Source organism: Pinus tabuliformis, chromosome 4_1 (assembly GCF_031772625.1).
Source record: "Pinus tabuliformis cultivar Carrire ecotype Pingquan chromosome 4_1, CPIR1, whole genome shotgun sequence".
In the NCBI taxonomy this organism is placed as follows: Eukaryota; Viridiplantae; Streptophyta; class Pinopsida; order Pinales; family Pinaceae; genus Pinus; species Pinus tabuliformis.
In genome coordinates, this window is record NC_142303.1 from 519,478,308 (window position 1) to 519,495,709 (window position 17,402).

General features: G+C 40.3%; 1 pseudogene; it reads right to left on the reverse strand.

Annotated features, from left to right (window-relative positions):
- Positions 1–7,136: 7,136 nt before the first annotated feature.
- LOC149176859 (uncharacterized) lies at positions 7,137–10,153 on the reverse strand (annotated as a pseudogene).
- Positions 10,154–17,402: the final 7,249 nt, after the last annotated feature.

Genomic DNA, 17,402 nt, shown 5'->3' on the forward strand with positions numbered 1-17,402 from the left:
AAAATGGAGATATGAGGTTGGATTGATGGTTGCCTCAGTCTTGTTTGAAGAAATTCTTCGATTCCATTTCGCAGGTCTAAATAGGATGAATTAGAAATGTTTATTCCTACAGTGATCCACAAAATTGAAACAGAAAACCCTAGCTAAACATGTAACAGTTATCCACAAAATTGAAACTTATCATCAATAACTGTAGAAGCTCATTAATGGATTTTCACTGTGCAACATCCAAGGTCGTTGAAGTTAGAATTGTGAGCCAGTGAACCGTGACGATTGACAATTTGTAACGGCTTCCTATCCAGCATAAAATATCGTCTAAAAGCTCTAATTGGAGATTAAGAACCATCGAATATGTAAGAGCATTGGATCGGAAAAGTAAGAAGATAAATGAAAGAGGTAAAGGTATGAATCAAGATACCAAATTACTGGATGAGAATGAACACATGCCCTGCAAAAAAGAGATGTGATCTTTTGTGAATAGAAGATTCAATGTGAGTGATCAAATTGTTTACATCAATTTTTTTTCAAAACAACAAGAAAAGTTATCATTACTTATAAGTAATACTCTGTTCATGTGCAGCTTGGTGTTGGTCATCAAGATTGTGTGAAACTGGGTGCATGGCAATTTGTTGGTGGTCAGTGAAATGTTCACCCAGAAATTTATAGTTGGTAATTATTTGTTCATCGTCAGTAGATTGGTTACCAAGATTGTGTGAAACTTAGTTGATGGCAATTTGTTGGTGGTCAGTGAGATGGTCACCAAGACTGTGTGAGACTTGGAAGAGTTTGGACATCTTTTAGAATAGTATAACTATCACAATTGGATCTCACTCTCAACCCCTCTCATGAGATTTGAATCTAAAACACTAAACAACACATAAACCAACTCTCAACCTCTCCCTTGAAATTTGAACCTAAAATAAAATAAAAACTAAACCCCAAACGTACGGATCTCTGCCTCATAAGTATATATACACTTTTTTTCAGAGAGAAAATCATCATGGTTTATATTAAGAGAATATAAAGATCAAAATACATGATCAAAATACATGAGAATCGGTAAAGCAAAGTCAACATAATTACAGAATGTATCAGATACTATGACCGATGATCAGACAGCATATTAGCCAGAGAAAACCAAACACATATAACGCTTCACGAGGATGGAGTGAAGCCAACATCAAAATAGATTTAAAATGTGCACGATCAGCAAGAGCCGCAAATAAGCCGCAACAAGAAAGCATATGGGTCCAAAAAGAGCTTGCTAAAAGCAGATCAGGATCTGAGATTAATCCGAAGGAGGCATGAAACCAGAAATTGAGACCAGGATGGAAGCAAGGGGCGTCGTAGAGTCCTGGAAAATGCGGTCATTTCTCCATTTCCATAAGAAACAGCAGGTGAGAATGAATAAAGAATGCCAGGTAGGATTCTGAGCACTCCGCCAAATGAAACCATCCTGAACAGATGAAAAAACCCGGTGAGAAAAACCATAAATCAAAGACAAGTCATACCAGATTGTAGAAGATGAGGCGCATTGGAAGAACATGTGTGTATTAGATTCAGCATCAGAAAGGCACATTTGACATCTTCCCGGACCCTGCCATCCCTTTCTTTGGAGAACCTCCCAGGTGAGATTCCTGTCCGAGAAGAGAAACCATGAGAAAAGAATCATCTTGAGCGGACAAGGTGTTTTCCAAAATTTGAGTGGAAAAATGGGGGAGGAAGGCGGCTGGCCGGATGTGAAAGCAGCATATAGATCTCTGACGTAGATAGATTGAGAGAATTTCTCGAGTGACCAAATTAGTTCGTCCGTTGAACCCGACTGAATGATTCCATTGCTTGAAAAGCTATTGATAGCCGATGACCATAAGGGGCGAAGAGAGAGGGGAAAGGATAATTCGACCCCATCCTTCTAAACTGGATTCTGAGAGGACCATGTTTTAATTAGCTTATTCCACGTGAAGGGGCCTCTAGAGTAGAAGAAGGAGAGCAAGGCAGGGGGAATCATCTATTCCAGCTTGTACAAGGTTGTGTCAAAACCAATATAAATACTCGATCCTGAGGAAAGTCTCCATCTTAAATTCTTCATGAAGAAAGACTGGATCTTTCTAAAGCTCAGCCATATAGAGGATCCTCTTCTGATGCCCAATGTTTGCCTCCTGTAACAGAATACCATGCTCCTTCCTTTGAGATATTTTTGATTAATGATGATGCTCCACTGACTTTTGCCATAAATTCCTCTAAGAAGAGATTTGCAGAGAAGGGCTTTGCCGAAAGATCGCATGTGCAGAAGGCCCCATCCACCCAACTTCTTCGGCCTTGAAATAGAGTCCATCTTCACTAAATGGATCTTGGACTGATATGATCTGCCACCCCATAAGAAGTTGGCTGCCGAAGAACCCATTTTGTTTGTAATGGATGCAGGAAGAAGGAAGAGGTGGGCCCAATAAACCGCCAGTTGGGATAGAACGGCCTGCACCAAGGTAAGTCTGCCCGCCAGGGATAAAAATCGCATCTCCCAACATGAAATTTTGCTATAAAAACGATCAATTAGCCACTGCCAGTCCCGAGAGCGATATCCCTTGGCTTTTAAGTGGAAGCCTAGATATTTAAAACCATCCTTTATCCGAGCATGTTTTATGCCAAACAGCGCCGCAATCCATTGAGCTAAGTCCAGATTTGGTTCATTGTGATACAACATAGACTTGTCTCTGTTTATAATTAGTCCAGATGCGGATTGAAATTTCTGAAAGAACACATTTAGGCAGATCCATGTTGATTTACATAACATTGAGAAAATAAGAATATCATCAACAAAAAGGTTATGAGAAAGGGAGATATCCTTGCATATCTTAATCGGCCTGCACCTCCCTTCAGCAACTGCCATATTGATCTGAGAGCTAAGAGAGTTCATCACAAGAATGAATAGAAGTGGTGAAAGAGGGCAGCCTTGGCGAAGACCCCTCTCCGCTTGGAAGAAAGATGAAGGGATACCATTTATGATAACTGAATATTTGACGTTTTCAACACACGCCATTATCCAGTTAATTCCTTGAGCTCTTAATCCGATTTTAGCTAGAAGGATTCTAAGGAAACCCCAGTCTACGTAGTCGAAGGCTTTTTTGAGGTCTATCTTTAGAACTGCGGCATCAATATTATTGGATGTGATTGAGAAGAGGCATTCCTGTGTCATAGCAACGACATCCAGAATGAGTCTGTCTTTTAAAAATGCATGTTGTTCCTTTGATATAAAGGAATTTAGAACAACTTTCATCCTTTCCGCAATTATCTTGGATATAATTTTAAAGAGAGTATTGCATAAGGCAATCGGCCTGAAATCCAAAAATGATTCCGATTTGTCCTTTTTGGGAATAAGAGCTAAAAATGTGGCAGTTAGCGCATTGTTAATATTCCCGGATATGCGGGAGGCTTCCACCATGCGCAACATATCATTTTTGAACAAATCATAGAAATGAGAGAAGAACTCTATCGGCCAACCATCGGGCCCCGGACTTTTATCCATTTTGAACTTTTTAATGGTGTCATGAAGTTCCTCTTCCAAAATAGGCTTAAAAAACTCATCATTTGCGCCCTCATCAAACATTACAGGCATCAGCTCCACAGCCCATAGAATATCATTTGTTTCGCTTCTCTGCCTTTTATAATGATTTTGAAAAAATCTTGTGGCTTCAGCCGAAATATCCTGTTGAGTGTGGAGAAAGCCCCCTTTGCCATCTTCAATCTTCCAAATAGAGTTCTTCGCCCGTCGTGCATTGGCGAAGTTGTGAAAAAACTTTGTATTACGATCGCCCTCCCTGAGCCATGTCGCTCTGCTTTTTAGCCTCCATGATGCTTCATCCTTTTGCAGCAGCTCTTGTTTCTTTTTTTCCAAGGTTCTGATAAGGTTTTTTTTATCAAAAGATAGACCATTATAATAGACCGAGTTAGAAAGATCACATATTTCTTTTTTGATATCGAATAGCTCCTGTTTGTCCTTCTTCCTCTTCTTTATTTTCCAGTCCTTGGCAGCATCCCTCAACAATTGAATTTTTTCCCGGAAAGTATATAAGAAAGCCTCTTCAGATTGATGAATATCCCTCCAAGTGTTTGTTATGAGTTCATTGAAAGATTTGTCCACGAGATGGGTTGTATTAAATTTAAAAGGGTAGCCCATCCTACAATCCATATTCATCCATTCCAGGAAGATGGGCCTGTGATCCGAGGAGAAATCATTTCCAGTTCTAGCGACAGGCATTCCCCACTTTTCAATAATGCTGGCATTTATAATAAATCGATCAATTCTTTTAGCTATGAAGGTTGTACCAGTCCTGCCATTATCCCACGTAGGGACCATTTTCTCAGGGATTATGTCAACTAAATTCCTATTTAGAAGTTCTTGACGCATTTTATCAGCCATACGATCCTTCTTCCTACACTGACCACAACATTCCTCAGAGTTAAGGGTCATGTTTAGATCACCTGCTATTAATAAAGATTCAATGTCTAGAATTTCAGAATCAAACAACTTGTCCCAGAAAGGGGACCTGTTCCTATAGGGCGCATAAATATTCAAGATGTTGAGAATCTCAGACCTTCCTCTGATAGAAGCCGAGATAAGAATCCTAGCGCAACATTTGAAGGCCTTTGCTCTGACCCAAGCTGGGTCCCACAAAACTGCCAAACCACTAGACATACCATCAGCTTCAGTGGCAACCATATGCCAAGACGGAAACATTCTTCTGAAGAAAGCCAGAGACACTGAACTTGAGTGCATTGTTTCCTGTATGAAGATAATATGGGGATGAGCAGAAACAAGTGTCTCTTTTAGCGCCAGAAATTTAGGGGTGGCGCCCAATCCCCTAATATTGAAAGATATTAAGAAGGTCATTTAGAGGCCTGACCAGCCGTACATGCTCTAAGAGGCTGCGAAGCAGTAGGTTCCAAGATTGGGACTTCCACAAGAGACAGATTTGTAACCCCCAGATCGGAAGCAATCGTTCTACCTCTGAAGTGACGACTTCCCCCTTTTTGCTTTTTCCTGATAGTGATATTTTTGCCAGAATTGGGGCTGATGGATGGGAAGGAAGGCTTATGAATAGTCAATGGTTCGAAAACCGATGGATTCCGCTGGAGAAGGAGGTCAATGTCACTATCATATCTGTTCACAGGGGACTCAGACAGAGATTTGAAGGGAGTCAGGGACATCATAGGTTCTTTTCCTTTTTGAATGACAGAGGGTGGCCCATTGGGAGAAGGCAAGGAGGATGTAATCAAAATAGGATGAGACCCCACTACAAAGTCCGTTTTTTTCATAACCGGTGGAGAAGGCACCGCGTTCTCATCATGCAGCTCAGGGATAGGGGGGCATTCGAAGTCCGCTAGATTTGGTGACTCAGGTTGATTTTGAGAGTTAAACTGAGAGCATCGAAGATCTGCTGATTGAAAAGAAAAGTGATTTTTGAAATTACTTACATCTTCAGTGGGAGAATCTGATCCCGAAATTCTTTCCTTTTCAAAAGGATGCCTGTTCGACCTATGTTTGAATCGATGCTTGCAATTTCTGATCAGGGGGCCCGTTCGATGACAGAAAGAACATTGAAAAGGAATGCCCCAAAAGTCAAGTCTTTGACAAATTTTAAAGCCTTCCCATGTAATCTCTATCTGATCAGGATAGCCTCCCTTATAAGGTTTCTCAATTAGAATCCACGCGATTCTTTTGTCCTTCTCACCCCTGACCCATAGATCAACATATATGAATTTGCCCACAGCGTCCCCAATCATGGTGAGGGTTTTTGTCGTCCATAGTTCTAAGGGCAAGTTTGGGAGCTTGTCCCAGATCATGCTATGTGATGGCGTGTTATTCAGAGGGTCAAACCCCATATACCATCTCGACAAGGAGAGAAAACTTCTGCCGAACACCCAAGGTCTGTTCAGAGTCAATTCCAGGTCAGATGCCTTCTGAAAGTGGAATGAGAACCAATCTTTCATGAGGCGGGATATGATTGGAGTATAGCCAATGAGAGGGGTCCATTTTGCTACTATCCATTTCCTCATGTTTTCTTCATTCATTTCCGGAAAATACCATTTCCCGACTAGAGCATGTTTCTGGAGACTATCAATCCGTTCGGACAAAGAAACGTTGGTCACAGAAACGGCTTTTGGAGGGGGGATCGTTTTGACCGGAGATCTGGGTTTGTAAAGGTGCCGACCTTGGGCGATGCCTTTTTTTGAAGAGGTCGGGCCCGTCTTCTGATGATTAGTGTCCGGACTCAATTCACGAGGGAGCATTTCATTCACCGTGGCATGCCAGCTGTGATTGGCATTATCACGTGCATATTCAGCTTCGATGGCGGCTCTAAAGAGAGCTCGCGTGGCAAGAGAGTCGCTGTCTTCTGACATTCTTGCCAGAGAAAAAGACCGAGAAATAGAACCGCAGGTACCGCACAGGTACCTGAACAAATCCCTTCTAAAAGGATCCGACAGAAAGAATTACCTGGATAATAAAGACACTTGCACACAGAAACCAACTCTCAATCCCTCCCATAAAAATTAAACTTAAAATCTCATAAAAACTAAATCTCACACAAACCTCAAAGCATATATACACTTTATATACCTCACCATCCCAACCATATTTTATTAACCAACCATGTATCATTCACAACAGAGCCAATTCCCCTGAATGTTACAGCCCAAAAAAACAAAAGATCTAGGTTCATGAAACGATTATGCATTGATAAATTTGGAATGATCGGCCATCAGCGCCTATCCATTCAAGCTCGTTGCATTGGAGCTGTTAACATAATAGAATGGACTTGCAGGGTAACCACCATAAACTTCTTAGTTTATCAGCAAAACATAGTTATTCAAATATTGAAGAGTGTCGATGAAAATTTATGACAATTATGCAAAAAGCTTTTGGAACCACTGCAGTTCACAATTTTTTTTCGGGGCAGAAAAAGCGCAATATTATTTATATAAGAGATATAAAAGAGTTTGCATGGTACAAAATAAACAGGAAATATCAGAAAAAATAACAATTTGACAAAAATAGAAAGACATAGACTCCAATATATCAGTAAATCTGCAGTTCACAACTTAACAATGTGAACTTTTTTGCATTAATGCAAAAAAAAGTTCGAGTATCGACATTGATAGAGCAGTGAAGTCCATGAAATGATCCTACTCTCCAATGTAACAGAGAACTACTTCAATCCCAAAAGCAGCTCTCTTGCCTTGACTGTGATCTCGTCTTTCAACATGATGTGTCGCTCTTTCAGAAATTGCCGTGTGGTTTCTTCCAGCTCTTCATTTGCTCTCAAGACGGAGAAGAACACTCGATCTGCGGGTAACCCAGAGATTTCTGCTATTGACATTTTAAGTTGTTCTACTTTCTCGGCGCTGTACTCAGCCCATACGGGAGAATTCCTTGAGCCATTCAGGACTGAATCCACCCTGTTAAGAACGAGAATCACATTATCGCACATTCGGGAACGTGCAATCATAGGAAATACCTGCGCTGCTCGAGAAGTATCTCCCCCAAAATTAAGCACAACCACGCACAAGTCTGCCACTTTCTCATATTCTTCCCATATTTTGGATAGATGAGCCCTGTTTCCACCCCCATCAGTGCCAGGAAAATCAACCACAAATATATTATCTCTGAATCTGGAAGGAGTGGCTGCCGTTGTGTGCGTAGTGAATCCTACACCTCCAACATCTTCGCCTAAAATTGAATTGATAAGTGTAGTCTTACCAGCATTTTCAGGACCTATGAAGGTCGCAAATTTCAAGCTTTCCAATGTATCGCGTGCTCTTATTATTTCAAACATCTTGCGTGTTCTTTTCTCTATGTCTGCCTGAATCTCGTCTGGTAGAGATTGCGCATTCTTCACCGACTGTCCTTCGCTTAGATTGCAAAGATTTTTCTCGTAATGACGAACATCCGACTGGTCATCCTGTAATTCAGCGCCAGCGCCACTGAGAAGACAATAAATAGTCCTCACAATATCCCTGTAATTTAGTATTCTGATTCTTGCTTCAGAAATAGAGAAGTAGCTCCCATGGCAAAGCTCAGAGATGGATGCATAATCAGGGATCACAGAAGATATTTCTCGGTGAGAAGAAAGGGATGTAGAAAGATACAGACCACATTTTATGCGTACCCCTGCGGGTGATTCAATGAAACCCTGTCCATTTTCTGCAACAGCACGATTTTGAAAGGGAATTTCCACAGGCCTAGCAAAGAAATATTTCATAATGTCGAAATATTTTCTCTTTGCTCCCGGTATCGAATAGGAAAAATTATCCAGAGAGCCAGGAAATCCCCTTTCAAGAGTTTCAAAAGCCTTACTGTACAGATCACTTATTTACGGTACCTCCGGCTGCTGCATTAACAGCAGCCTTCCCATGCCTCGGGCCAAAGCAGACGCAACGTAGCCATCCTTCCTCGAGTCGTCAACATAGAGAACTGTATTTTCAGAGCCGAAGCAGGTCCTTAATTTTACAGAATGAATTGTTTGCTCAACAGTTTCATCTTTCTTCCAGCTGAATATCGCATCAGCTTCTATTTTAGGTAAAATTCCTTTAAAAAGGACGCTATTTTCACTTTCATCTTCTATTATCCACTCATATCCTACATTTGGCTCTACAATTGGCTTCACAGGGCAATTGTCATACAGATGACTCCCTCTTATGGTTATGACTCCTTCATACCTTGTTTCACGGTCATAAACACTCAGAGTGCAGGCCTGTATACAAGGATTAGGCGCTACAACCATGACAGGCTTGCTCAGAAATCTTTATCTGTCGGCATCAGAAGCGAACATTTTAACATAGGATTCAACTCTGGAGCATTGCAATGCTTGATTACTGACACCATCACGAGATGGCCATTGTTCAATTATTGAAAAAAACCTGTCAAAGTGTATGCGAACAAATTCTGGAATTATATTTAGTAAGATCGATCCGCTACCTCTGACCCATTTTTGAATAATTGACATAAATCTGCCCAAGTGTATGCGAACAGATTCTGGAATGATATCTAGTGAGATCGATCCGCTACCTCTGAGAGTTGATCCCCTTCCACCGCAGTTCACCCCAACTGATACATAGCGAGGCATATTTGATCGACTTATACTGCGCATCTCCTTTAGAATACTCTGTAGATCATTAAGCTCACTAGAACTCGCAATTTCTGCTTCTTCATCCGAATTCGCCGAGTTCAATCCTTCCAAGCAAGAAAGCGCACTCTGAACACCAGTTCTTCCTAAAGTCATGCTTATACCCTTAAGCATAGAAGGCAGAGGATCAGTACCATTCACAAATGTAAACATTCGCCTATCCAGTTCCATTGTTTTTTGACAAAACCTCTTGGCAGCACTGTCACAGAAATAAGGGGAGCCAAACCCAATAGAAATGTGCTCTCTGTCCTCTTCCTGAGTTTTTAACATGTAGCAGATGAGAAACAAATGGGCTAATGCCCCAGCTAAGCCATGACCTGAAAATATTATCCTGTTTGATTTGTAATGTTGAAAATGAGACATATTTGGCAGTTCAGATGTTATTGTCTGGAAAAGCTCATAGTGAAACAGTCCCTCCACATTCTTCGCTGCTTCCCCGAAGCTTTCAATGAATTCATTTCGATCTGCCACTTGCAGGGCAAACATATTTCGAATGGGTAAACACCTCCTGAATGCAACATACAGCGTCATGTTATAGTCAAAACCCATTATAAAATTCTGGGCCATTAGTATCCTTTCGAAACCAATACGATCGTATTGAGTATCGACGGCTGCCATTGCCCGTTCATTATCCAAGTAAGCCAGTGAAGATAACAACACTGCTCTTGCAATTTCATCAGATTTGGGTTGATAATCTTTGAGACACGGACTTGTGTGTGAACTCATGTTGATGTTCAGGAAGCAACTGACAGAAATTGATAAACTGAGGAGCAAACGACTGACGAAGACGATTGTTTCGTAGATCTCTTTACGCATTCCTTACTGCCTATCGTCAGTATAGTATTCGGTCTGTGATTTTGGGGAATTCGTTTTCTGCGTCAGATCATTGTAAAAGGGTTTTTCGCCTTTACTTTCGAATCTTGTAATTCGCAAATTTTTTTTATCTGCGTTCCATCCAACCGGAGGAAGTTTTCCATTCCCTTTCCGCGAATTCAGGGTTTTGATCGAAGAGAATGGGTTTGTTGTTTATTTTAAAATATGTTTTTTATAGTTATAATTAATGTAGTGGGAAGATTTTCTTTTTCTTTTCTTTTTGCCAACTTTTTAATAACAATATTAAAATTTGAACGTGGAGAAAATGGAGGAATAAAGCGTCGGTGGTAGTCGCCTCACCTTGCCAATAAACCGGGGACATGGCAGCACACCTCTAGGGCAGTGAAATGCCATGAAGCTAGATTAACTAGCATTTATAATGGTCTACACAGTATCAACAATAATGAGGTTGGTGAGAGCTTAACGCCATGTAATTTTCATATTAATTGTGTTGCTCACTTATGCGATGGGGTGCCATAAAGACTCTACTCATGTTATTAAATCCTCAAATGTGTTTCGCAAGCAGTCTTGTGGCATGGTGTTCGCAACGGGCTGAGCGGGCGGCAACTGCAGAGATTAGGATAATGATGACAAGGCAACACATTTGGAGATTCCATGAAGAAAACTTAGGTGGTCGAAAGCTAAATTTCCAATCGAGTGATCGACTTCTAGCAAACATTGTTTCCCTCCTCGTCCTGCATCTTTGGCTAGGTTTCAGCGATCTTGAGTTTCCTTATAGTTTTCTTTGGAGCTTGTTTTTTCTGTTAATTTGCAGGGTGGCTGATGAATATCTCACCCAGACGCATAAAACTCAAATGTTTCCTTTTGTGAATTATTTCCTTTGGTCGTCACAACCAAGCCTTCCCTCCTCCTTTAGTGTCTTGAATGATCATTCCTAGAGCTTTTGCGCTTATTGTGGTCTTGTATCTTTTCTTTTCCCTATGGTGGTGGTTTTCCTTCCCCTCATCTGTGTTTGGTTTCAAGCTTTGTGGTCACTTTGCAAGGCCTTTTATCGGTATTTGTTGAGGGTTTAATGGGGGTGGGGACTCACTCCTCTCCTTCCCTTTTCTTTTGAGTCGAGTTTGTCAGACTCCCCCGTAGATGTCCCCTTTGACCATGTCTCCTTTATTCGTGGTTCTAATCTTTTGTGGCACTCCCATTGCCATCCTAGAAATCCCTGTCGGTCCTAGACCAAACCTGTTCTTTCTAGTTTTGTAGCTTTCTTCCCCATGTCTCATTAGAGGGTGCGTGTAAGAAGGGAAATTGCTTATTATCAGGAGCAGGCCCACGGGGGTAATACTGAAATTCATCATAGGCTGAAGGACTTTTTCTTGCGGTATAGGGACCTCATGCTAGACCACATTCAGGGAGAAATCAATCAGGCTTATGGAGAAGCCTCTTCTCAAAGGATGAAACTCTTAGATATAGAGCTTCCCATGGAATGGCAAACTAGATTTTGGATATAGGCCACATGTGGGGAAGGTTTAATCAGTATATACAAATTATGGATCTTTATTGGCAAATGAAGTTTTTACTAGGATGCACTCTCCTAAACAGGCATGAGCACTGTGAGGATATTCTCCATAACACCCCCATCCACCCCATAGAACATAATAAGGGTAGAAGAAGGTGTTACTATCATTGAATTTACCTCCAAAGTCCTGTCATAGAAATGGGGTCTTAAAATTTTGTCATTTGTCGATCTCCTCGATATTAAAAAGGAGACCTTTCCGACAATGTAAAATTATTCAAAGAAATGGCTCACGGTTCAAAAGATGTGGTCATTTAAAGTCAAGCCATTAAACTCTTTCCATACCAGTGTTATGCTACCACATGGTACCCACGTGGACCCCACATGGCAAACCTCCATCCCTCAAAAAAGTTCCACATAGTCATCCTGCATGTCCACATGTGTGTGGCCTTGCTCATGAGGCATTGCCACATCATCACCTTGTGGTCCCATCGGTCCAACCCCCTAACCTTGCAATTCTTCCATTTCCTATTACATGTTATCTCAGCCTTGGCCACCCCTTTTCCTCAGTGCAAAGTGTAACCTCACATAACGCAAGCCCTGGGTGAGACAATGATCCAAATGGATCCTAGAATACTCTCTAAGTCTTCAAAATCATTTAAAAGATCAAAACAATCGCATGAGAAAACCTTCATAAAACAGCGGAAAACACTATCGGGACCCAAAAACACCAAGAAAACAATGGAAAACAGGCTTATCGGTGGTCAAAGGAGTGATGCACAGTAGCCGTCAGATCTGGCCAATCAACGGTCTAGATCTGATCGATAAATCGCAATCGGCGGTGGCAAAGGGAGGCTATTGGCAGAGACCCCATGATATATGCAACTGCGATGAGCGGGGTCAATGAGGACTGTCGATCAAGCATGCAGATCGACGACCCACGTTGCATCGCAAAATCGCTATCGGAAAATACAATGGAGCGGGGTTATATACATATACATATATGTGATGCGATGGCTGGACCTGATAATAATTATAAACGAAGTTTGATATATTTTGAAATCCGGGAAAAGTCAATTTCCTTTGTATTTGCGATTTTCGTTAAATAAACAAAATATAAAGAATCAAGCGTTGATGCGATGAACCAGACCCGAAAGGGGTTTATTAATATTGTTGAATACTATTTCAAGTCCGATAAAGTGGGTTTTTCAATGTTTTAACGCATTTTTAATATAAAAGGGAAATCCACGAAACAAGTGGGATTTCGGGAGGCCAAAGGCGATAAGTGGTTTGGGCCGGGCTCCGCCCAATCCCATATAATGGTTGCCATGTGTCCAGGCTGAGGAAAGAGAAAACCACCCTCGTCGGGCAGTTAAATCTCGTATGAAAGGGCCGCTCGAAATGGATCTCAGCCGTTGGATCCGAATCTCCCTGATCAATGGTGGAGATGCGATGACAATATACAAAAGGCGGACCCGATAGTAGAATAGAGAGGATTTGAGGACTTTTGAAGTCCGATAAACAATGTTTTTGGCAGATTTTCATAGTTTTGAATGCATTTCTCTATGTTAACAGAAAGCAGCCGTTTCAAGGATTTCAAAGGCCCGATGCACTCATCCGTTGCAGAATAGGTGGCCACCTCCCCTGAAGGCGTTATGCAATGATTATTTAATGCTAGAAGAGGGATTCGAGCAGACGAAGGCCGGGAGATAGAAAGCCGAGAAGAGAAATTGAACAGGCAGCGCCGATTGGCTTTAAAGCCACAGAAGACAGAAACAAAGGCAGACAGTAGTGCAATAGTGCTAAGACAGAGCAACAGAGACAGAGAGTTAGTGAGGAGAGTCTATGTACTCAAAAGAGACTTGGGGGATCCAAGTAAAGCCCTATTGTTTTGTATATGTTGTGTGAGGCTCAAATTGAGTTCACTGTTGTAAAACTCTGCTTTGAAGACATAATAGAGAGGTCACCACTGAAGGCTGGACCAGGAGATGTAGCCCAGGAGTATTGGGTGAACTCCTTATTAAACTTCTTGTGTTTTTGTGTGTTGTCTATTATGCTTTTTTACTACTTCATTGTCTATGTATTTCGCAATCTTATCGATCCATTGCACAAAATAACATAGACAAATCCATGCACATGAGTCTATAATACCTTATTAATTGTGTTAGATCTCATTATCAGATCAAATGGTAACAGATCTTTAGGTTGCTAAGGTTAGACAAGCTTGTGTTGGATTGGTGAATGATAACTAGGTCAAAGCTCAAATTAGGAGAAGGAGAATTGGTTGAAGCTAACCCAGAAATAGGAAGAGTCTATCCTAGGAGGAAAATGGCAGAAGAAAGTCCCTTGGAATCAGACTCTCAGTTCATGGACAGTTTCATGACCATGAGAGCCATGGTAGAAGAGATGTATCGAGAATTTAAGAAAGGTCAAAGTGAAGATTCTTCAACCTCCAAACAAGACAAAGGAATGGAGGAACCTCTTCTAGATGGCCATTCTGAAGGCAAAGGGAAAGGAAAAGAGCCTTCTCTATCAACACCTCCTTCTAGCCCTTTGATTAAATTAGATGTAAAATTTGATTTGCCAATATATGATGGAGAATTAAATGTAGAAAAGCTAGATAACTGGATTAGACAGATTGATGTGTATTGCAGGGTGTAGAACATTGATTCAAAGAAGAGTAAAATTCAGCTGGCTAGCCTTCGCCTTGGAGGAACTGCCCTGGTATGGTGGGAAGGTAGGACACAAGTTGATTTGAAGAAACATGGTAAAATTCTTTCTCCCTGGAGTGAATTTGTTTCTGCCATTAAAAACAATTCTATCCAGTAGCTTATATGCAGCAAGCCATGATGAGTTGGCAAACTTTTCACCAATTAAAGGGGCAAAGTGTACAAAGCTATACCCAAGAATTTAGAAAAAGAGCTTTAATTCTAGGCATTTCTCTAGACTCACCTAAAACTTTGTTGAAGTATATAGGTGGTCTACACAGCTATTTGAGGCACACCATTCTCATGTTTAACCCTACTAGCATAGATGAGGTATCTATTCAGGCTACACATCTAGAGGCTAGAGGCAAGAATGTGAACCTAGAGATTGGGGGATCATCAAAACCCACTGCAAGCAAAAACAAGGAAAAGAGGAAGTAGAAATGGAAAGAGAGGAAGACAAATGCTGTACAGAAAGACAAACCTTCATGCACTCACTACAAGAAGGGTGGACACAATGATGAACACTACTGGTCTTTGCATCCGGAGCTGAAACCCAAGAAGTTCGATGGCAAGAAGAAGAAGACTATTGCAGCTATTCAAAAAGATTTGGGGTCAGACTCAGGTGATGAAACAACAGTCACAACTACATGTATAAAAGGTAAAAATTCTGAAGCATCTACTAGTAATTCTGCACAAACTATTGATAATGAAGAAAATGAGAGGAAAAGACATGAACTTTTTCATATTAGAGTTATTTCCAAGCATCAAAAGATTGATACTTTATTTGATAGTGGTTCACAAGTAAACTTGATTTCTGAAGCAATTGTAAAGAAGTTGGGACTACTGACCACACCTCACAAGAAGCCATATCCATTAGGTTGGGTATGTGATAAAGCAAAGCTACAAGTGACTAGACAATGTAAACTTAGGTTTGTTTTTGGGTCAACATTTGTAGATGAGGTTGAGTTAGATATAGTTCCCTTGGATATATGTGGTATTGTTTTAGGAAGTCCTTACTTGTATGATAGAAAAGCCATTTTCTATAGAGCCGAAAATAAGTATCATAATAGAATATATTGTAAGAGCTCATCAACTAAAAAATAACTACACTCTCATAAACTCAGGGCAGATGAAAAGAATTGTAAATTCATGCAAGCAATTTTTACTAATGGTTGTAAAGGAAAAGACCCTTGATAAAACCAATGTATTTGAGGGCTGTGATGCTAAATAGAAAGCTGATTTAGAAAAAGTTGTTTCAGAATATGATATCTTATTTCAAGAACCTAAAGGTCTGCCACCCAAAAGGGAAATTGTACATGATATTCATTTGCAGCAAGATGCTCCATTGCCTAACATCGGAATGTACAGGTTATCCACTTTAGAGAATGCAGAAATCAAGAAGCAGGTACATGAGCTGCTCGAGAAAGGGTTCATAAGACCAAGCACATCACCATGCGGATCTCCAATCGTGTTGGTGAGAAAGAAAGATGGTTCATGGAGGATGTGCATTGATTACAGAGCACTGAATAAAATAATGATCAAGAATTGTTATCCTCTTCCTCGCATAGATGATCTATTAGATTAGTTGAAAGAAGTTGTTTACTTTTCCAAGTTAGACTTGTGTAGTGGCTACCATCAGGTCAGAGTAGCAGAACAAGATGCATGGAAGACTGCTTTCAAAACAAAGCAAGGGTTGTATGAATGGATGGTTATGCCTTTTGGCTTAACTAATGCTCCTGCCACTTTCATGAGAGTAATGAATGATGTACTCAGGCCTTTTAATGATGATTTTGTAATTACATATTTAGATGAAATTCTTGTTTTCAGTAAAACATGGGAAGAACATTTGAAGCATGTAAAGCAGACTCTAGATGTTTTGAAAAAAGAAAATCTCTATGTGAAGCTATCTAAATGTGAATTTGGCAAAACATATTTGAATTATTTGGGTCATATTGTAGGGGGTGGTGAATTGAAGATAGATCCCTCTAAGGTTGAAGTCATCGTGAACTGGCCTAAACCCAAATCTGCTACAGAAGTTAGGAGCTTCCTAGGGGTAGCACAATATTGGAGAAAGTTTATTGTTAACTTGTCCTTGATTGCAGCTCCCTTACATGCTTTGACAGGATTGAACAAGGTGTTTTAGTGGGGAGACAAACAACAGAAAGCCTTTCGACACCTCGAAAGAAAAAATTAGTACAACACCAGTACTAGCATTTCCAGATCTTCAAAGACTATTTGAGATTGAAACAGATGCTAGTGACTATGCCATGGGAGCAGTGTTGATGCAACACAGTAAACCCATATGTTATCATTCTGAGACATTTAATTCTGCAGTAGTTAATTATCCCACATATGATAAAGAATTGTATGCATTAGTACAGAGTGTGAAAAAGTGGAAATATTACCTATTGGGCAAAGAAATAGTTATACACACTAATCATCAACCACTTCAATATTTTCACTCACAAACTAAATTGCAGCAATCAAGACACTATAGGTGGATGGGTTTTCTACAACAGTTTCATCTAGTCATCAGATATAAGAAAGGCATACATAATAAAGTTGCAGATATGTTGTCGAGACCAATTATAAATGCATCTACTATACTTAAGCATAACTCAATATTGCATGAAAGCTACATTGAACAGTATGCTCAAGATATAGATTTTAAAGATGTATATGAAACTTTAAGTCATGGCAAAAAAGTAGAAGAATGGGATTATCATGTTAAGGACCAACTCTTGTATCATTTGGAAAAGTTATGCATTCCTCAAACTAAAAGAGTTAACATAATCCGAGAAGCACATACTTCTCTAATATCAGGTCATTTTGGTGTGAGTAAAATAGTTGCATAGCTGCAAAGATTTTGTTATTGGCCAAGAATGCATGAAATAGTTTCTAGATATATTAAATGGTGTACCATGTGTGCTAAAAGCAAGCCCAACAATAGAAAACTAGGTTTGTACACTCCACTTCTAGTTTCTTTTCATCCTTGGGAAAGTGTTTCCATGGACTTTGTTGGGGGACTACCAAAATCTAGAAAAGGTCATGACTATTTATATTTTATTGTGGACAGATTCAACAAAATGTGTATTTTAATACCTTGTTTCAAGCAGATTACAGCTGAACAAACAGTGAAGTTGTTCTTTTAGCATGTATGGGTTCATT